Consider the following 20,207-nt stretch of genomic DNA (forward strand, 5'->3'; position numbering starts at 1 on the left):
GGATGCCTGGAAGATTTCTGAGCAGGGGAGGGAGATCAGAGCTGTGCTTGACCAGGACACAGGAGGGAGGAAGAGGAGCAAGGAGAAGGCCAGGAAGTGGGAAACCCAGAAGGAAGACATTAAGGCCTAACTACGGGAGCGGCTGGGAAGTAATAGAAAGGATGCAGGAGACAGAACAGGGACTGATCCTGACAGCGTTCTCAGCATTACCATCATTCCAAAAGGAAAGGTCAGTTTCATATGCAAATTACTATATACAGAGTGGATAACCAACAAGGTCCTACTGTATAGCACAGGGAACTATATTCAATAGAAAATGTTAGTCACTCAGTCGTGTCCGACTCTTTGTGACCCCATGGACCGCAGCCTGCCTGGCTCCTCTGTCCATGGAATTCTCCAGGCAAGAATACTGGAGTGGGTTGCCATTTCCTTCTCCAGGGGATCTTCCTGCCCCAGCAACTGAACTCATGTTTCCTGAATTCCAGGCAGATTCTTTACCATCGAAGGCACCAGGGAAGCCCATATTCAATATCCTGTGATAAACCATAATGCAAAAGAATATTAAAATGGATATGTATGTATATATATATATATACATTATATATAATACTGAATCACTTTGTTGTATAGCTGCAACTAACACAACAATGTAAATCAGCTATACTTCAATAAAATAAATTTTAAAATACACTTAAAAAAATGTCACAGGACTTCCCTGGCGATGCAATGGTTAACACTTCACCTTCAGGTGCAAAGGGTGAAGGTTCAAATACTGGTCAGGGAGCAAAGACCCCACACGCCTCTGGCCAGAAGCCAAAACAAAAGACCCCACACGCCTCCGGCCAGAAGCCAAAACAAAAAGCAGAAGCAGTACTGTAAAAAGTTTAGTACAGACTTTTTAACAAATGGTCCATGTCAAAAAAATCTTAAAAAAAAAAAAAAGTTAAATTGGACACAAATATTTAGGAAGGACATAATCTCTGGACTCAGAATAGTTCTCAGAAGTGGCCATTTGGCAGGTTAATCCTGGCCGTGGTCTGAAGAGCAGGGTCCCCACTGGGAACATGGGGATGATAGTAAGGGTGCCCCATATGATCACTGATAGCAATAAAAGAGTCATTGCTCTGTCTGGCTCATTGTAAGCACTGACTGTGAATCCGTGAAACCTGCCACGGCCCAATCCTTAAGAATCGCTGCTCACAGGGGCTGACTCTCGGGGCTCAGTGAGGTCTCACGGCAGAGCTCTTGCGAGAGGTGTGGCTGCAGTGGGGTGTTACCTTTCACGGAGTCTTCACGGTATGTGCTATGCAGTGCATGGCCTCCCCAGACCTGTGGCCTGTGAGGTGGCCTTGACTAAAGGAACACGGACAATGGGGAAAAGGCACAATGAGGACAGGGCCGAGCTTTTGGACCCCAGGGTCAGAGCAATGACACTCGGGCTTCCCTGGTGGGTCAGGGACAAAGGATCTGCCTGCCAATGCCGGAGACTCGGGTTGGATCCCTGGTCCGGGAAGATCCCACATGCTGCACAGAAACTAACCCTGTGGGCCACAACGACTGAGTCTGTGCCTGGAGCCCGGGAGCGGCAGTGACTGAAGCCCACATGCCCTAGAGTCCGTGCTCCGTAAGGAGAGAAGCCTGCAGGTCGCAACTACAGAGCAGCTCCCGCTCACTTCAGCCGAAGAAAGGCCCACGCAGCAATGAAGACCCAGCATCAACAAGTAAACAAAAGTTATTTTTAAAAAATATGGGAGAAGGTGAGGGTGGGATGTTTCGAAAGAACAGCATGTATATTATCTATGGTGAAACAGATCACCAGCCCAGGTGGGATGCATGAGACAAGTGCTCGGGCCTCGTGCACTGGGAAGACCCAGAGGAATCGGGTGGAGAGGGAGGTGGGAGGGGGGATCGGGATGGGGAATACGTGTAAATCTATGGCTGATTCATATCAATGTATGACAAAACCCACTGAAATGTTGTGAAGTAATTAGCCTCCAACTAATAAAAATAAATAAATAAAATAAATGATGTTTTAAGCTGCTAATTTTTCAGTGTTCTACGTCAGTTGTAAAATGCCCCTCCCCCTGTTTTTCCTTGAAGAAGTAGAACACTTTAAAATTATGTGGGAGCGTGTGATGGTGGGAGGATGAGAGTAGATCAAAAATTTCAAAGTTTATGATTTCTATTACCACGTTCTCATTAGTGCATCTTCAAGATGACACCAGTGAACGTGGTGGGCCTGTCTGATGATCCCCATTGTGGAGACCATTTTTTTAGGCCATGTCAGAGACGTATTAAACACCCACAGCCCCAGACTTAACGAGGATTTCATCCTTTCTCCATGGAACAGGTGGAAAAGCAGGCTGCTTCTGAAATTCAGCAGAAATCTCTCCTCCTCTTCTTTCCCCTCTCTTCTTCTTTTAAGGTTATTTCCTTGTATGGACTGGACAGTAGCTAAAGTGGGAAGTTTTGCCTCACAAGCAAACGCAGTTGAGCAACCTAGATAAGTGGCCTCCCACTCACATCCAAGTACAGCTGCCCAGGGGTTCCGGCAGCTGCATTTGCCAACCCCAGGGGCCACACACCTCCTGGAGTTGGTCACGGAGCGCCCCTGCCCTGTGCCCATGCGTTTCCAGCCCCTGACCAGATTCCAAGGTCACCTTCACAAAGACAAGGGACTGTGTGCCCACCGTCTTCCTCCAGTGCTCAGGTCGGGGGACAGGCTCCAGGAGATGAGATTAGCAAATGTTTCTCCAGCAAACGAATCAGTGATTAGACCTACTGCCCACTGTGTGGGGTTTGCCAGGTTCTTCTGAACAAATCTACCTGTAGCTTCCCTGAGGGCTGGAACTGGCATTCTCTGAACCCGGGCTGATGCCTGGCATGCATCTATAGGATAAGTGAGTGTGATACAGGCAGGGGTGGGGGACTCTGCAGAGTGAGCAGGGAAGAGAGGAGGTCCAGGCAGGGACACTGCTGTGACCAGAAGTGGGACTGTGGTGGGGCTGGAGCCAGGGCCCCGCAGCAGCACCTCTTCCCCCAACCACAGCGAAACTATGGAGGGGCAGATACCGAGGGGTCTTAGTCTCTTAGACTCAAAACTGGTACATGAGGGGACACTAAGGAAAGAGCTATTTTCTGAACCAAAAATTCAGTTGCTGAATGATTCAGCAATCCCAGGTGGTACAGGGATAAAGAATTCACCTGCCCATGCAGGAGACACAGGAGGTGTGGGTTCACTTCCTGGGTCTGGAAGATTCCCCTTGAGAAGGAAATAGCAACCCACCCCCGTATTCTTGCCTGGAGAATCCCAGGGACCTGGTGGACTATAGTCTGGGGGTTGCAAAGAGTCAGACACAACTGACTGAATGCATGATCCAGCAATTCCACTCCTGGGCATATATCTGGACAAAACTCTAACTCAAAAAGATACATGCACCCCTATGTTCATAGCAGCACTCTTCACAATAGATAAGACATGTAAAACAACCTAAATGTCTATCGACAGATGAATGGCTAAAGAAGATGTGGTTCAGTTTCAGTTCAGTTGCTCAGTTGTGTCTGACTCTTTGCAACCCCATGAACTGCAGCACGCCAGGCCTCCCTGTCCATCACCAACTCCCAGAGTCCACCCAAACCCATGTCCATTGAGTTGGTGATGTCATCCAACCATCTCATCCTCTGTTGTCCCCTTCTCCTCCTGCCCTCAATCTTTCCCAGCATCAGGGTCTTTTCCAATGAGTCAGCTCTTTGCATCAGGTGGCCAAAGTATTGGAGTTTCAGCTTCAACATCAGTCCTTCCAATGAACACCCAGGACTGATCTCCTTTAGGATGGACTAGTTGGATCTAAAGAAGATGTGGTACATATATACAATGGAATATTACTCAGCCATAAAAAGAATGAAATAATGCCATCTGCAGCAACACGATGGAACGAGAGACTATAACACTAAGCGAAGTAAGTCAGAGAAAGACAAACGCCATACGACATCACTCATATGTGGAATCTAAACTATGACACAAATGGACATATCTATGAAACAGAGACAGACTCACAGACACAGAGAGCACACTTGTGGCTGTCGGGAGGAGAGGAGATGGGGAAGGATGGATTGGGATTGGCAGATGTAAACTATTATACATGAGTTGGATAAACAATAGGTCCTGCTGTATAGCACAGGGCACTATCTTCAGTATCCTGTAATGACCTATAATGGAAAAGAATATGAATATAAAAACATTATATAATGGAATCACTTTTCTATATGCGTGCAACTAACACAACACTGTAAATCAACTATACTTTGATAAAATAAGTTTTTAAAAATAGGCTATTTTCTGTGTGATCACATAGGGCACCCCACCCTTAAATTCATGAATGTTTGCGGGGCACTCGCTGAGCGTGCATGATAGCAGACAGGTTGGCGGGCAGTGATGCTCAGGGCTAACCAGTAGCTCAGTGTTCAGAGCCGAGGCCCATTCCGTCCCGGGGCACCTGAGAGCTGACCTGGGGAAAGTCCTATAGCTGGTGGATTCTCTTCAAGGACAGAAGCACTGCGGGGACATAAGGAGAAGAAAGCAATCCATCAGCAAACACAGCTGGCTGCTGCTGTGACTTCCTGCTTCTGAACCCGGCCTGGGTTTTTTTTTTTCTGGCTGTGCTGTGTCTGCATTGCTGTGTGCCGGCTTTTCTCCAGTTGAGGCGAGAGGGGCTACTCTCTGATTATGGTGCAGGGGCCTCTCACCGCAGTGGCTCCTTCCATTGGAGAGCACAGGCTCGAGGCGTGCAGGCTTTAGTAGTTACAGCGCGCCTGTTTAATTGCTCCCTGGATCAGGGATTGAATCCACGTCCCCTCCACTGGCAGGTGGATTCTTACCCACTGGACCACCACCAGGGAAGCCCTGAACCCGACTTGTTGAACACCGGAAGGAGGAATTTTGGGGCTTTGTGGAATGAGTGCTGGGACTAACAGGTGAGGACTGTCTCAGACAACGCAGAGAAGAGCAACATGGCAGCCACATCATTGCCACCCACAAATGAGAGGAAGAATCACACCTCTGGTCTGTGATGGCCAAAGGAGTCTCCCCAGGGCTGGTCACCACCCTCTCCCAGCAGGAGAACCTTCCAATTCTCTTGAAGCTGTAGGACCACAGCCCAAGGTGGATCAAGGGAAAAAGCAGCAGCTACTGAAATGGCAGGACCCGGAGTAGCGGGTGGAGTGGCAGCCTTCCGCCGCCTCCTGGCCCTGGAGTCCCTCCAAGCTGTGGGAGGAGAGCTGGGCAGGGCAGCAGCCTGTGTGGGATCGAGAATGCAGACTGCTGCTCTGTCAGCCTGTGTTATTACCCAGGACCTGCGGAGGGACCAGAAGCACCTTGGTCAGATGGGTCAAATGAGGGCAGGGCTGAAATGTCAGTCATGTAACCCACATCTGGCTCTTTGGACTCCTTTTCAGACAACAGAACAGGTGGTGACATGAGCTGACCTCTCTGAAATTCAGCCTCAAAATCCGGAGGCCCAGAGGAGGATGCAAGAGTGAAGACTTATTGTTGAACTCTTAGGGGTTTCATGCTCCCCATTGCAGAGCAGGAGTGGGCCAGAAGGATGCGGTTTTGTTGTTGTTTAGTCACTAAGTCCTGTCTGACTCTTTGCAATCCCAAGGACTGTAGCCCGCCCGACTCCTCTGTCCATGGGATTCTCCAGGCAAGAATACTGGAGTGGGCAGTCATTGCCTTCTCCAGGGGATCTTCCAGACCCAGGGACTGAACCCACATCTCCTGCATTGGCAGATGGGTTCTTTACCAGTGAACAACCCGGGAAGCATAGGATGTGCTTTGCCCAGGAGCTAAGAGTTCCTCAGCCCCTCTGTCTCAGGGTGCCATTTGCTATCAAGCAGCCCCCATGGCTGGAAGGAGAAAGGCCCCCTTCTGGGGTGGGCTTGCAGTTCACAGAAGAGGCTTCTGGCACTTGGAATCCTGTTGGCGACCGCTTCCCTGTCCCCCTCTGTTGTCACAGCCCACGGTCCCCCCTCCCCAGGGGAAAGGGCTGCATGCGGACCAGAGGACAGTCCTTCCACGTGTGCCCCCTCCCTGGCTGATGTTTGAATCGTGTCCCTGAGGGGCTTCCCTGTCACTTGGTTAAAAACTGATCCTCTTATTCCCCAAAGCTGGCCGCGGCCAAACCCAGAACAAGCAAAAACTTTCTACTTAGTATCAAGTCACTTTATGAAAACAGGAGTCTCAGTTGATAAAGAGAATGAATAAGAGGACATTTTTTCAAAAACCTTTCAACCTGAAATCACTTGACCTGATTGCTACCAACCTATAAATGGTAAACATGAGCACTCCGCCACTTAGAGAAAATTTAACAGTGCAGCAAAAGTCTGCAGGCAGAAACCACGAGCTGACCTGAGGGAGGGGGCCCTAGCAGGGGCTTTACCGGAAAGAAAGAGGAATAATTGGTAGGTTGCATGTGCCTAGAGGGGTCACAGCTTCAGCAGAAAAAAAGCAGAGACGCCAGTGAACTGAGACCTGCACAGAGAGAAGAAAGTGGGGCTGGTATAAAACACAGTGTTGGCGGGTCAGATTTTGTACATGGGCTGGAGGTGGGGTTGGGGGAGAGGGTCGGGATGGTTGCCAGATTAATAAGCACCATGCCCCAGTTTCACTTGAACTTCAGACAAACATGCCTATGCAGTTTATACTTAGTTAAATAAATAAACCTTAGTCTCTTTCAGCACACACTGGCTGGAGCCACTGTCCAGGGAGTTCATTTTCACCCCCGCCCCCATAGATTGGCCTCCTAGGGCAGAGAGCAGAGTGAGGAGGGGGTGTGAAGGGGCAAACAAGGATCCCAACACACTAAGCCAGCTACCTACCCTCTCTGAGCCCTGACCTGAGGGAGTGCAAGGGCTCGGGTCTCAGAGCCAAACCCACGATTATCAGGGTGACTCTACTTCCGTTGGTCTCCCCAATACACTGACTCAATAAAAACTGTGGAGGCGCGGTAGGAGACGGTGGGCCTCCGGGCTGGACACCTGGTGTTTGTCAAGTGGAGTAAAACTGAGCCTCCTCTGTGCTCACTCAGACACGCCAAGGACAAGGCTAGAGGCAAAAGCTGAGCTCTGCTAAAAAAAGAGATAAGGTGTCCACTCCAGAGGTCAAAAAGACTTTCCTGTCTTCACATGTGCAGGAAAGCTTCTTGGGGATTGAAAAGGGAGCTGACCCCACCCCATAATAAGTGTGGACATACACTCATAGGCCTCTGTGGTGGGATCCATCTTAGAAAAAAGCTGCACACACATTTTGGGGAGGATCCATGGACCAGGACTGGACATGGAACAACAGACTGGTTCCAAATTGGGAAAGGAGTACATCAAGGCTGTATATTGTCACCCTGCTTATTTAACTTATATGCAGAGTACAGCATGAGAAACTCTGGGCTGGATGAAGCACAAGCTGGAGTCAAGATTGCCAGGGGAAATATCAGTAACCTCAGATACACATGTGATACCAACTTTATGGCAGAAAGTAAAGAACTAAAGAGCCTCTTGAAAGTGAAAGAAGAGAGTGGAAAAGTTGGCTTAAAGCTCAACATTCAGAAAACAAAGATCACAGAATCCGGTTCCCTCACTTCATGGCAAATAGATGGGGAAACAGTGGAAACAGTGACAGACTTCATTTTGAGGGGCTCCAAAATCACTGCAGATGGTGACTGTGGCCATGAAATGAAACGACGTTTGCTCTTTGGGAGAAAAGTTATGACCAACCTAGAGAGCATATTAAAAAGCAGAGACATTACTTTGCCAACAACGGTCCATCTAATCAAGGCTATTGTTTTTCCAGTAGTCATGTGTGGATGTGAGAGTTGGACTATAAAGAAAGCTGAGCACCTAAGAATTCATGTTTTTGAACTGTGGTGTTGGAGAAGACTCTTGAGAGTCCCTCAGACTGCAAGGAGATCCAACCACTCCAACCTAAAGGAAATCATTCCTGAATATTCATTGGAAGGACTGATGCTGAAGATGAAACTCCAATACTTTGGCCATCTGATGTGAAAAACTGACACATCTGAAAAGACTCTGATGCTTGGAAAGATTGAAGGTGGGAGGAGAAGGGGATGACAGATGAGATGGTTGGATGGCATCACTGACTCAATGGTCATGAGTTTGAGTAAACCCTGGGAGTTGGTGATGGACAGGGAAGTGTGGTGTGCTGCAGTCCATGGGGTCGCAAAGAATTGGACATGACTGAGTGACTGAACTGAACGGACCAGTCAGGTGTGAAGAAAGAAAAAAGATAATTGGCCAAAGGTAAATGAAGACCTAGAGGGACTGTCCTGTATAAGTGATTTACGTCGCCTCCTTGCTGTGCGCCTGCTCACTCAGGACACCCACATTCCTCCCAGGTGGATCCCTGCCTTGCCTCTGACATAAATAAACCATTTCTCTGTGTGCTCTCCTATATAATGTCAGTTCAGTTCAGTCACTGAACTGGTATTCTTGCCACCTCTTCTTAATATCTTCTGCTTCTGTTAGGCCCATACCATTTCTGTCCTTTATTGAGCCCATCTTTGCATGAAATGTTCCTTTGGTATCTCTAATTTTCTTGAAGAGATCTCTAGTCTTTCCCACTCTATTGTCTTCCTCTATTTCTTTGCATTGATCACTGAGGAAGGTTTTCTTATTCTTTGTTATTTCTTATTCCTTGCTATTCTTTGAAACTCTGCATTCAAATGTGTATATCGTTGCTTTCATCCCCTGCCTTTCACTTCTCTTCTTTTCTCAGTTATTTGTAAAGCCTCCTCAGACAACCATTTTGCCTTTTGCATTTCTTTTTCTTGGGGATGGTCTTGATCACTGCCTCCCGTACAATGTCACGAAGCTCCGTCCATAGTTCTTCAGGCACTCTGTGTATCAGATCTAATCCCTTGAATCTATTTCTCACTTTCACTGTATAATCATAAGGGATTTGATTTAGGTCATACCTGAATGGTCTAGTGGTTTTCCCTACTTTCTTCAATTTAAGTCTGTTTCTGACAATAAGGAGTTCATGATCTGAGCCACAGTCAGCTCCCGGTCTTGTTTTTGCTGACTGTATAGAGCTTCTCCATCTTTGGCTGCAAAGAATATAGTCAACCTGATTTCGGTGTTGACCATCTGGTGATGTCCATGTGTAGAGTCTTCTCTTGTGTTGTTGGAAGACGGTGTTTGCTATGACCAGTGCATTGTCTTGGCAAAACTGTGTTAGCCTTTGCCCTGCTTCATTCTGTACTCCAAGGTCAAATTTGCCTGTTACTCCAGGTATCTCTTGACTTTCTACTTTTGCATTCCAGTCCCCTATGGTGAAAAGGACATCTTTTTGGGGTGTTAGTTCTAGAAGGTCTGATAGGTCTTCATAGAACTGTTTAACTTCAGCTTCTTCAGCGTTACTGGTCAGGGCATTACTTGGGTTACTGTGATGCTGAATGGTTTACCTTGGAAACGAACAGAGATCATTCTGTCATTTTTGAGATTGCTCCCAAGTACTGCATTTCGGACTCTTTTGTTGACCATGATGGCTACTCCATTTCTTCTAAGGGATTCTTGCTCGCAATAGCAGATATAATGGTCATCTGAGTTAAATTCACCCATTCCAGTCCATTTTATTTCATTGATTCCTAGACTGTTGATGTTCACTCTTGCCATCTCCTGTTTGACCACTTCCAATTTGCCTTGATTCATGGGCCTAACATTCCAGGTTCCTATGCAATACTGATCTTTACAGCATTGGACTTTACTTCCATCACCAGTCACATCCACAACTGGGTGTTGCTTTCACTTTGGTTCCATCTCTTCATTCTTTCTGGAGTTATTTGTCCACTCTTCTCCAGGGGCATATTGGGCACCTACCAAACTGGGGAGTTCATCTTTCAGTGTCATATCTTTTTGCCTTTTCATTCTCAAGGCAAGAATACTGAAGTGGTTTTCCATTCCCTTCTCCAGTGGACCACATTTTGTCAGAACTCTTCACCATGACCTGTCCATCTTGGGTGGCCCTACACAGCATTGCTCATAGTTTCACTGAGTTAGACAAGGCTGTGGTCCATGCGATCAGTTTGATTTGTTTTCTGTGACTGTGGTTTTTATTCTATCTGCCCTCTGACAGAGAAGGATAAGAGGCTTATGGAAGCTTCCTGATGGGAAAGACTGACAGAACAAGACCCAGTTTCCCTCACAGTCATTCTCTCCCATACATTGTACTGTGTCTCTAATAATAAACTTTGTGTCTGTTTTGCAGTTTTTGCCTCCTTGAAACATTCTTGCTTTCAAACAGGGTCAAGAACCCAGGCCACTTTCCTTCTAGCCCCTGGTGGTGTAGGGGCGAGGGCTCTTGGTTTTCCAGGTTACCCAGGTTTAATTCCTGGACTGGGAACTAAGATCTCTCTTCAGGACTGCTCACAGCTCTCCTTCCAAGAAGAACCTTGTGCACACACTTCAGCCGCAGAAGCTGCAAGAACCCTGAAGGGCTTTATGGCCCCCCATCACCCCTTCTGCCTGCACCCATTTTCTGATTTGAGCATTTGACTTTTTCTCAATAGAAGTGCTTTGCAAAGGCACCTTTCCCAGCAGACTGTGACCCCCTAGTCCTTTCTGTTGCTTGCGTGCTCAGTCGCTCAGTCGTGTCCGACTCTTTGCTGCCCCATGGACTGTAGCCCGCTAGGCTCCTCCATCCATGGGATTCTCCAAGCAAGAATGCTGGAGTGGGTTGCCATCTCCTTCTCCAGGGGATCTGCACCACCCAGGGATTGAACCTGTGTCTCCTGCATTGGTAGGTGAATTCTTTACCACTGAGCCACCTGGGAAGTCCAGTCCTTTCTGATAGTTGAGCACTAATGCACCCAGAAAACCAGAGCTCCAGACTCAGACTGCGAATCTTCACATCATCTCCTAACTCCCCACCATGCTCTCAAAACCAGCAGAATGTCAGGATCTCCAGGGAAGCTTTTAAAACTCTGATGCCTGTGTTTCACCCAGAGGTTGAATTTATTGGCCAGCAGTACAGCTTAGGTATTGAGATTTTTAAAAATCTCCTCTAGTGATTCTAGAGGAATTGGGGTCAGACCTAATTCCTAGGGTATTAGGGAATGGATCCATCTGGTGGCCCAAACCATCTGGGTGGGGTGGGGTGGGGGGTGGGGGCTCCTGCCTGGGAACCCTGATGTTTTAAATGCATTGTGGCTTGGGAGCCTGGGATGAACAGGCCTATGGTACCAGAGTTCAGTTCTGGCTCAGCCACTCAGAAGAGAGATGACCCTGTGCCAATCACTTGTCCTTTCTTGTTCTGGCCACACCTCAGAGGCATGTGGGACCTTATTAATAGTTCTTTGTCCTGAGATTGAACCTGCATCCCTCACATTGGAAGTCCAGAGTCTTAACCACTGGACCACCAGAAATTCCCTTCCCCAGTCACGTGTCCTTCTGGGACTCACTCTCCTGGGCTGTGAAGGAAGGTGTGTAATGCCTGCTTCTCTCGGCAGCCAGAGACCACTGAGGAGGTGAGCGGTCACCTGAAACATCTGATCTGCTTTGTTTCCAAGGCACAGAGAGTCGTGCCTGGACTTCCACAGGCGGACACATAGAACCGATGACGCTGACTTGGCTTGTTCAGCCTCTGGCAGGGAAGCAGGAATATATGTTTACCCAACCAAGGGTGGTTTTCCTTCTCTTTCCCCTTTGGCAGCACACCAAGTGTCTGAGGGGACACTTTCTGGCAAGGGTTGTGAAGCTTGGCCCCGTGTCTGGGGCTGGCTCTCTGCAAGGGCCAGCTGTGGCTTTCACAAGACCCAGGAGAGATGCTCTGTCCCCAAGGTTAACTCTTCTGTCTTGCCACCTGCAATACACATCCTCCAGCCCACTAATACTTGAAATCCTATTCATTTTAGCCATTCTTTTCAGGAAGAAACATTTCCTTTTAAAATGTGACCATCTCAGACTTCCCTGGTGGCCCAGAGGTTAAGAATCCGCCTGCCAATGAAGGGGACATGGGTTTGATCCCTGACCTGGGAAGATCCCACGTGCTGCATGGCAACTAAGGCACCCAGGAGCTGCACCTGCTGAAGCCCGTGTGCCTACAGGCCGTGCTCCACAAGCGGAGAAGCCACCACAATGAAGAGTGGCCCCTGCTCGCCACAACTAGAGAAAGCCCAAGTGTAGCAACGAAGACCCAGCACAACCAACGATTAAATGAATAAATGAATCATTAAAAAAAAGGTCACCATCTCTAAGGACCAAATACCTTAGACAGCACTGTTTGTCCATAACCTTCCCAAGTGACAAGAGGGCAAAGAATTCCCTCCCAAGGCAGAGTAAATGGATCTTTCCCTACTTCTTGCACCAAGTATACCTGAAAACACAGGGTATTACATATAAAAGGAACTTTTTTAAAAACTCTGAAGAGTGGAGAGACGGTAGTCTGACTGGGGTCCTGGGGACCTAAGAACAACATGGTGATGAATTCCCCGAGTCTCCTCTTGTTCGGGGTATCCCAGATTTGGAAATGCTAACAGGCAAAGACAAAAGACAACAATAAAAGCCTGTTACCTCCAATCAAAGGACTAGGAAAGGGCAGCCGGGCAAGGCAAGACAGAAGGCTTTTAAACAGCAAACTGCTCTTCTCCAGGCAAACAATCCAGAAAAAGCCATGGCCCCATCCCCACCCATGCCAGCAAAGGTCAAGTGGGCAACCCAGACTTGAACCCTGACCAGGCTATAAAGAGGTGCCACAAATGCTCCACTGGGTGGTACCAGAGAAGGCCAAGAAGAGAGGTGGCATTGTCCCCCCACTGGCTGGTGTTAGTAAAGCCCATATGGGATGCCTAGACTTTTATTTCCACATGGCATGAATAAGGCATCTCTCCTTGTCCCCAGCAGGGTGGTGTGAGAGGAGACCCAGTAGGGAGTCAGAGATTTCACTACTCCTCTAGGGTCAGTGGCGATCAGGTGGGAACTGTCGTAAAGTAACCAGACACTCCTACCCTTTCCCCAGCCAGAGCTGCCACCCTACCTCTGACTGGCAAAAACATCCCACCCTTAGATGTCAATGGAGGTTGAGTGGGGAACTCAGGGCTTTCCTCATAACTCAGCTGGTAAAGAATCCTCCTGCAATGTGGGAGACCTGGGTTCGACCCTGGGTTGGAGAGATCCCCTGGAGAAGGGAAAGGCTACCCACTGGGGAATGTAGAATTCTACCCCCACAGCAGTTCAAAGGAAACTACATGAAACAAAAGGCAAATAAGAGTCAGTCACATAATACTCTCAATGTCTAGGTTTCAATAAAAAAAAAAAATTCTATCTCAAACTGAATGAAATACAAAAACCAAGATAACATGGAGTTATTGGAAAAAGCTTTTAAAGAAGGAATCATAAAAATATTTCGATGAGGGACTTCCCTGGTGGTCCTGTGGCTAAGACTCCGACTTCCAATGTGATGTGCCTGAGTTCAATCCCTAGTTGGGGAACTAGATCCCATATGCCACAACTAGGAGTTCTCATACGGTAACTGAAAGATCCCACATGTCACAAATAAACAACCCACATGCCACAACAAAGACTGAAGATCCTGCATGCCACAACTAAGGCCTGGTGCAGTTAAAGAGATATTTAAAAAATACTTCAATGAATATGAAATTCATGAATAAAACAGGAAGCCTTTTAGCAAATACTTTATATAAAGTCTCAGTAAAGAAATAGAAGAGTGAGAAGAGAAACAAATGGGAATTTTTGAACTAAAAGATACAATAATCAAAATAGAAAACTCAGTGGATGGACTCAACAGCAGAATGAAGGGTCAGAGGAAAGAATAAGTGAACCAGAAGATAGAGCAATAGGAAATTATCCAATCTGAACAACATAAAAAATGAGCAGAGTCTCTGCAGCCTGTAGGACTATTACTGAAGAGCTAACATTTGTATCATCAGAGTTCTGGAAGGAAAAGACAAAGAGGGCAAGGCTGAAAAAGCACTTGGAGAAATAATGGCTGATAACTTCCCAAATATGAAAAAAGATATAAACCTACAAAATACACATATGAATGAAACCAAAATAAGATAAACTCAAAAAATATCCACACCAAGATACATTATAGTCAAACTTCTGAATTCTAAAGACAAAAAAAAAAAAGCATTTTTAAAGCACTAAGAGAGACGATACCTTACTTACAGGGGAAACCAATTCAAATGACAGTGAATTTCTAGAAGGAAGTGGCACGTTTTCCTAAGTGATAAGAGAGAAGGAATGTCAACTCAGAATTCTTCTGGAATGAAAGGAAAACCAAAATATTTTCATACTAAGGAAAACTAAGAGAATTTGTCATCAGCAGACCTACTCTGAAAGAATAGCTAAACGAAATTCTCCAAACAGAAAGGAAACAATAAAAAAAAAAAATAAAGCCTAAATCATTAGGAGGAAGGAAAAAAACATAGAAAACAAAAATATTGATCAATACAATAGAATTTCTACTCTTTAATTTTTCCAAACTATGTCTGACGGTTGAAGAACCAGTAACACTGTCTGCAACACTGTCTGATGTGATTTTATATATGATGAAGAAATATTTAAGATAATTATGCTTAAATGGGGGAGCTAAAGGGACTTAATCAATAACCTCAGATATGCAGATGACACCACCCTTCTGGCAGAAAGCGAAGAACTAAAGAGCCTCTTAATGAAAGTGAAAGAGGAGAGTGAAAAAGTTGGCTTAAAACTCAACATTCAAAAAAAAAAAAAAAAGCTTAACATTCAGAAAACTAAGATCATGGCATCCAGTCCCATCACTTCATGGCAAATAGATGGGGAAACAGTGGAAACAGTGGCTGACTTTATTTTTCTGGGCTCCAAAACCACTGCAGATGGTGATTGCAGCCATGAAATTAAAAGATGCTTACTCCCTGGAAGGAAAGTTATGACCAACCTAGACAGCATATTGAAAAGCAGAGACATTACTCTGCCAACAAAGGTCCATCTAGACAAGGCTATGGTTTTTCCAGTGATCATGTATGGATGTGAGAGTTAGACTATAAAGAAAACTGAGCACTGAAGAATTGATGCTTTTGAGCTATGGTGTTGGAGAAGACTCTTGAGAGTCCCTTGGACTGCAAGGAGATCCAAACAGTCCATCCTAAAGAGATCAGTCCTGGGTGTTCATTGGAAGGACTGATGCTGAGGCTGAAACTCCAATACTTTGGCCACCTCATGCGAAGAGCTGACTCATTGGAAAAGACCCTGATGCTGGGAAAGATTGAGGGCAGGAGGAGAAGGGGACGACAAAGGATGAGATGGTTGGATGGCATCACCAACTCAATGGACATGGGTTTGGGTGAACTCCAGGAGTTGGTGATGGACAGGGAGGCCTGTCATGCTGCGATTCATGAGGTCGCAAAGAGTCGGACACGACTGAGTGACTGAACTGAACTGAACTGAAGCCCACTGTGCGCCTTTCCCGGGGGAGTCTAGAGTGCAATAGCTGCAAACAGCAGCCTCCTCCATAGTTTTTGCAGCCTGCTGCCTGTATGGGTTGCTCTAACAGACCCTGCAGACAGCCTTTTCCAGTGGACATTCATGTCTAGTATGCTGTCCCCAATCTAGGCTCCAGACAAGTATATGCAGGGCCTCTAGAAAGCCCCAGGGCACAGTGGCCAGAGTCCACGTTGGCCAAGTCATAATGTCCACCCACAAGTTGCAGAAAAAAGAACATGTGACTGTGGCCCTTCACAGGGACAAGTTCAAGTTCCCAGGCTGCCAGAAGATCCACATCTCCAAGATGTGGGGATTTACCAAGTTTAATATAGATGAATTTGAAGACACAGTGACAGAAAAGCAGCTCATCCCAGATAGCTGTGTGGTTAAATACATCGTAATCATGGCCCCTGGACAAATGGTAGGCTCTGCACTCAGGAGAGCCTTGGCACTGTCCCCTCCTTACTCATACCCACCAATAAATCCTACTTTCCTGTCAAAAAACCGTAAAAATCATAATAATGATAACTAAACACTATGAACAACTCTACATACAAATTCAACAACATAGAGGAAATGGACCAATTCCTCAAAAAACACAAACTACCACAACTCACAAGTCCCTTGGACTGCAAGGAGATCCAACCAGTCCATCCTAAAGGAAATCAGTCCTGAATATTCATTGGAAGGACTGATGCTGAAGCTGAAACTCCAATACTTTGGCCACCTGATGCGAGGAACTGACTCAATTGCAAAGACTCTGATGCTGGGAAAGATTGAGGGCAGGAGGAGAAGGGGCCAACATAGGATGAGATGGTTGGATGGCATCACTGACTCAATGGACATGAGTTTGAGTAAACTCTGGGAGTTGGTGATGGACATGGAGGCCTGGTGTGCTGCAGTCCCTGGGGTTGCAAAGAGTCAGACACGACTGAGCAACTGAACTGAACTGAACCACAACTCGCTCAATATGAAACAGATAATTTGAATAGCACCAGGTAAGGAAATTGAATTTATAATTTAAAGAACACCCACAAAACAAATTTCCAGGCCCAAAGAATTTCACTGGAGAATTACACCAAATGCTTAAAGAAGAATTAACATCAATTCCACACACTGTTGTTATTCCATCTTTAAGTCGTGTTCGACTCTTTGTGACCCCATGGACTGTAGCACCACCAGGCTCCCTGTCCCTCACTATCTTCTGGAGTTGGCCCAAGTTCATATCCATTGAACTGGTGAGGCCATCCAACAATCATCTCAGCCTCTGCCATCCTCTTCTTTTGCTTTCACTCTTTCCCAGCATCAGGATCTTTTCCAATGAGTCTGCTGTTTGCATCAGGAGGCCAAAGTATTGGAGCTTCTGCTTCAGCATCAGTCCTTCCTTTGAATCTTCAGGGTTGATTTCCTTTAGGATTGACCAGTTTAATCTGCTTGCTGTCCAAGGACTCTCAAGAGTCTTCTTCAGGCCAACAATTTGAAAGCATCAATTCTTCAGTGCTCAGCCTTCTTTATGGTTCAACTCTCACATCCATACATGGTTACTGGAAAGACCATACCTTTGACTATATGGATCTTTTTCAGTAAAAGTGATGTCTTTGCTTTTTAATACGCTGTCTCGATTTGTCATAGCTTTCTTTCCAAGAAGCAAGAATCTCCTAATTTCATGGCTGCAGTCACCATCTACATTGATTTCAAAGCCCAAGAGAAAATATGTCACTCCTTCCACTTTTTCCCCTTCCATTTGCCATTTAGTGATGGGATCAGATGCCATGATCTTCGTTTTTTGAATGTTGAGTTTTAAGCCAGCTTTTTCACTCTCCTCTTTTACCCTCATCAAGAGGCTCTTTAGTTCCTCTTCGCTTTCTGCCATTAGAGTGGTGTCATATGCATATCTGAGGTTGTTGATCTTTCTTCCGGAAATCTTGATTCCAGCTTGTGTGTCATTCAGCCTGGCATTTCGAATGATGTACTCTGCATACAAGTTACATAAGCAGGGTGACAACATACAGCCTTGACGTAGTTCTTTCCATGTCAGGTTCTAACTCTCGCTTCTTGATCTGCATAGAGGTTTCTCAGCAGGCAGGTAAGGTGATCTGGTAATCCCACCTCTTTAAGAATGTTACAGCTTTATGTGATCCACGAAATCAAAGGCTTTCAAGTAATTAATGAAACAGAAACAGATGTTTTTCTGGAATTCCTTTGCTTTCTCTATGACCCAATGAATGTTGGCAATTTGATCTCTGGTTCCTCTGCCTTTTCTAAACCCAGCTTGTACATCTGGAAGTTCTTAATTTAAGTACTGCTGAAGCCTAGCTTGAAGGATTTTGAGCACGTCCAGGATCCTCAGAAATACACCTCTGTGTTTCCAGACTCTTCTACTGCCCCAGATAGAACTGGAGGTGGGGGTGGGGAGAGGAGGGTAGATCATGGGGACACAGCCAGCAAGGGCCGCAGGGAATGGCAGCTGCCCAGAGAAAAGAAGCCACACAGGCAGGACTCTTTTTTTTCCCCAGACTTCATTTATTTTTTGACCGAGGCCCATGGCAGTGAAAGTGCTGAGTCCTAACCACCGGAGCACCGGGGAATTGTGAAGACTGTATTATTAGTTTATTTAGCTAGTTAGGTTTTGGCCATGCCTCAAGGCATGCAGGATCTTTAGTTTCCTGACCAGGGATCAAACCGGTGCCCCTCACATTGGAAGCATCGAGTCTTAACCACTGGACTGCCAGGGAAGTCCCATGCCTCATTTTTAAGGGACACCCTACACTGCCTCAGGCCCCATTTCTAGGCTGCAGACACTGATAGCCAGAGTCAGGCACAGGGCTGGGGTCGGTGGCTTGGGGGACCATACTCATGCAGGCCCTATGTCTGACTCCCAAGGAGAGAAACTGTTCCAGCCCACATCTCTCAGATGCAATCCGTTTCCTGCCCAGAAGAGATCCCAGAATCACCTATCTGCCCCCTATGTGATCAGCGGAGACATGCAGTTTCTGCAACATGACTATCCCTGCACGTTGCAACTGGGCTGAGGGCTTACATGTTCAGACTCTCCAAGTGGGTTTTTTTTTAACCTAATGCTGTAGATTTCCTGCTAAAGTCTAAGAGCTTCCTTTTTCCTTTGTCCTCAAACTTTCAAAGAACCTTGTTTTCATCAACAAATCTTCAAATCATGTGCCCGAATTTAAAAAAAAAAGAAAAAAGAGCCTCAAAGGGTGCTTTCACTTCCTGTGTGGAGGCAGCCTGCCCTGAACTGTGCCGAGTGGAAAACAGGCCACCCTTGGGAGGCCATGAATATTCATCACCTCACTGCGCATTCACTACGCAGCACCGGGGACAGAAAAGTACTTTCAGCAAGTTTGAGTTTATGCTCTAATATTCTCCATGAAGACAGCTTGTTCTTACTTGTAGAAAAGATCATTTTCGACAACGATAGTGAGGTCGGTCTTTTATGAGCAGCTTTGAAAGCCCTGTGGCTTACAATAGCAAAACAATCCCTTCTCCAAAATAAACAAGGCTTTCCTTTGTATGTCCAAGGAGAGGAAGGACCAGAGCTAAGCAAATTCTAAGACGTCCACTGGCTCTGAATGCTGACATAACTGGAGCCGTCAGCCCCCCACCTCCAATCCCTGAACCCAAAAGCAGGTTATAAGGAAAAGGGACCTGTCAGACAGCATTTGCCTGATCCTCAAGTTCCAGCCTGAGACCTAAATTCTGCGGATGGGCCCCATCCCAGAGAGAGCTGGGGCAAAGCTCTAACCAGTGATGATCAGATATTGCCGGGGCCTTGCTTGACTCCCCAGAAGCTAGACAACACCTATGAAGGGCCTGACTGGGAAAAATCCAGAAGACCCCATTAATGTCTGATGACAGGGAGAAACACACAAGCATAAAATCTGCTGCCACAAACACCTATGCGTTGTGATTATGAAATGCAATGGTTTTTCTCTAAGCCTAAGTCACTCCAACATGCTTGCTTAGCTTTCAGTGTAAAACTTCTCGTGTATCTATGATCTCAGTCCAAACATAAAGTCAACATGTCTCCTCTCTCTTTTTCTCCCTCTCCCCTCTGCCCTGCTCCTTCCCGTACCCCTGCCATCCCCCAAGACTCCTGGAAAATCCATTTTACCATTAAGTGAAAGATGAACTAACGGTGGATGAAATGGACAAGTGAGTGTAGTGAAAGTCGCTCAGTCGTGTCCGACTCTTTGTGACCCCATGGACTATACAGTCTATGGAATTTTCCAGGCCAGAATACTGGAGTGGGTAGCCTTTCCCTTCAGGGGATCTTCCCATTCCAAGGATCAAATCCAGGTCTCCCACATTACAGGCAGATTCTTTACCAGCTGAGCCACAAAGGAAGCCCAAGAATACTGGACTGGGGACAAAAGGATGAAATAAAATGTTTTAGAATGGAGTGCTGAATTTTCAACAAACTCTTTAAGACATAACTATTCTTCCTTGACTCGGATTCTATTCTTGGGTGGGGAAGATCCCTCGGACAAGGAAACAGCAACGCACTCCAGCATTCTCGCCTAGAAAATCCCATGGACAGGGGACCCTGGTGGGCTATGGTCCATGGGGTCACAAGTAGCGCTGGACACAACTTAGCAACTAAATGACAACAGCAATAACACCCTCACTTCGCTTTGAAACACTGGGGCCTAAGGAGGTGATCTGACATGGCAGCCAGGCCGTGCCCGCCGGACCCTGCT

The 20,207-nt window shown here is 46.5% G+C and overlaps 1 protein-coding gene and 1 non-coding gene across 2 annotated transcripts in view; one reads left to right on the top strand and one right to left on the bottom strand.

Moving 5' to 3' along the window:
* Nucleotides 1-20,207, bottom strand: part of MERTK (MER proto-oncogene, tyrosine kinase) — a 113,692-nt gene that overhangs the window by 86,762 nt on the left and 6,723 nt on the right. The gene's annotated exons all lie outside the window — the stretch shown is intronic.
* On the top strand, nucleotides 15,443-15,577 carry LOC122442775. The gene has a single exon (XR_006269763.1). It is a non-coding gene; the product is annotated as a small nucleolar RNA SNORA70 (small nucleolar RNA).

The sequence above is a fragment of the Cervus canadensis genome, chromosome 5, assembly GCF_019320065.1.
Source record: "Cervus canadensis isolate Bull #8, Minnesota chromosome 5, ASM1932006v1, whole genome shotgun sequence".
Taxonomy (NCBI): domain Eukaryota; kingdom Metazoa; phylum Chordata; class Mammalia; order Artiodactyla; family Cervidae; genus Cervus; species Cervus canadensis.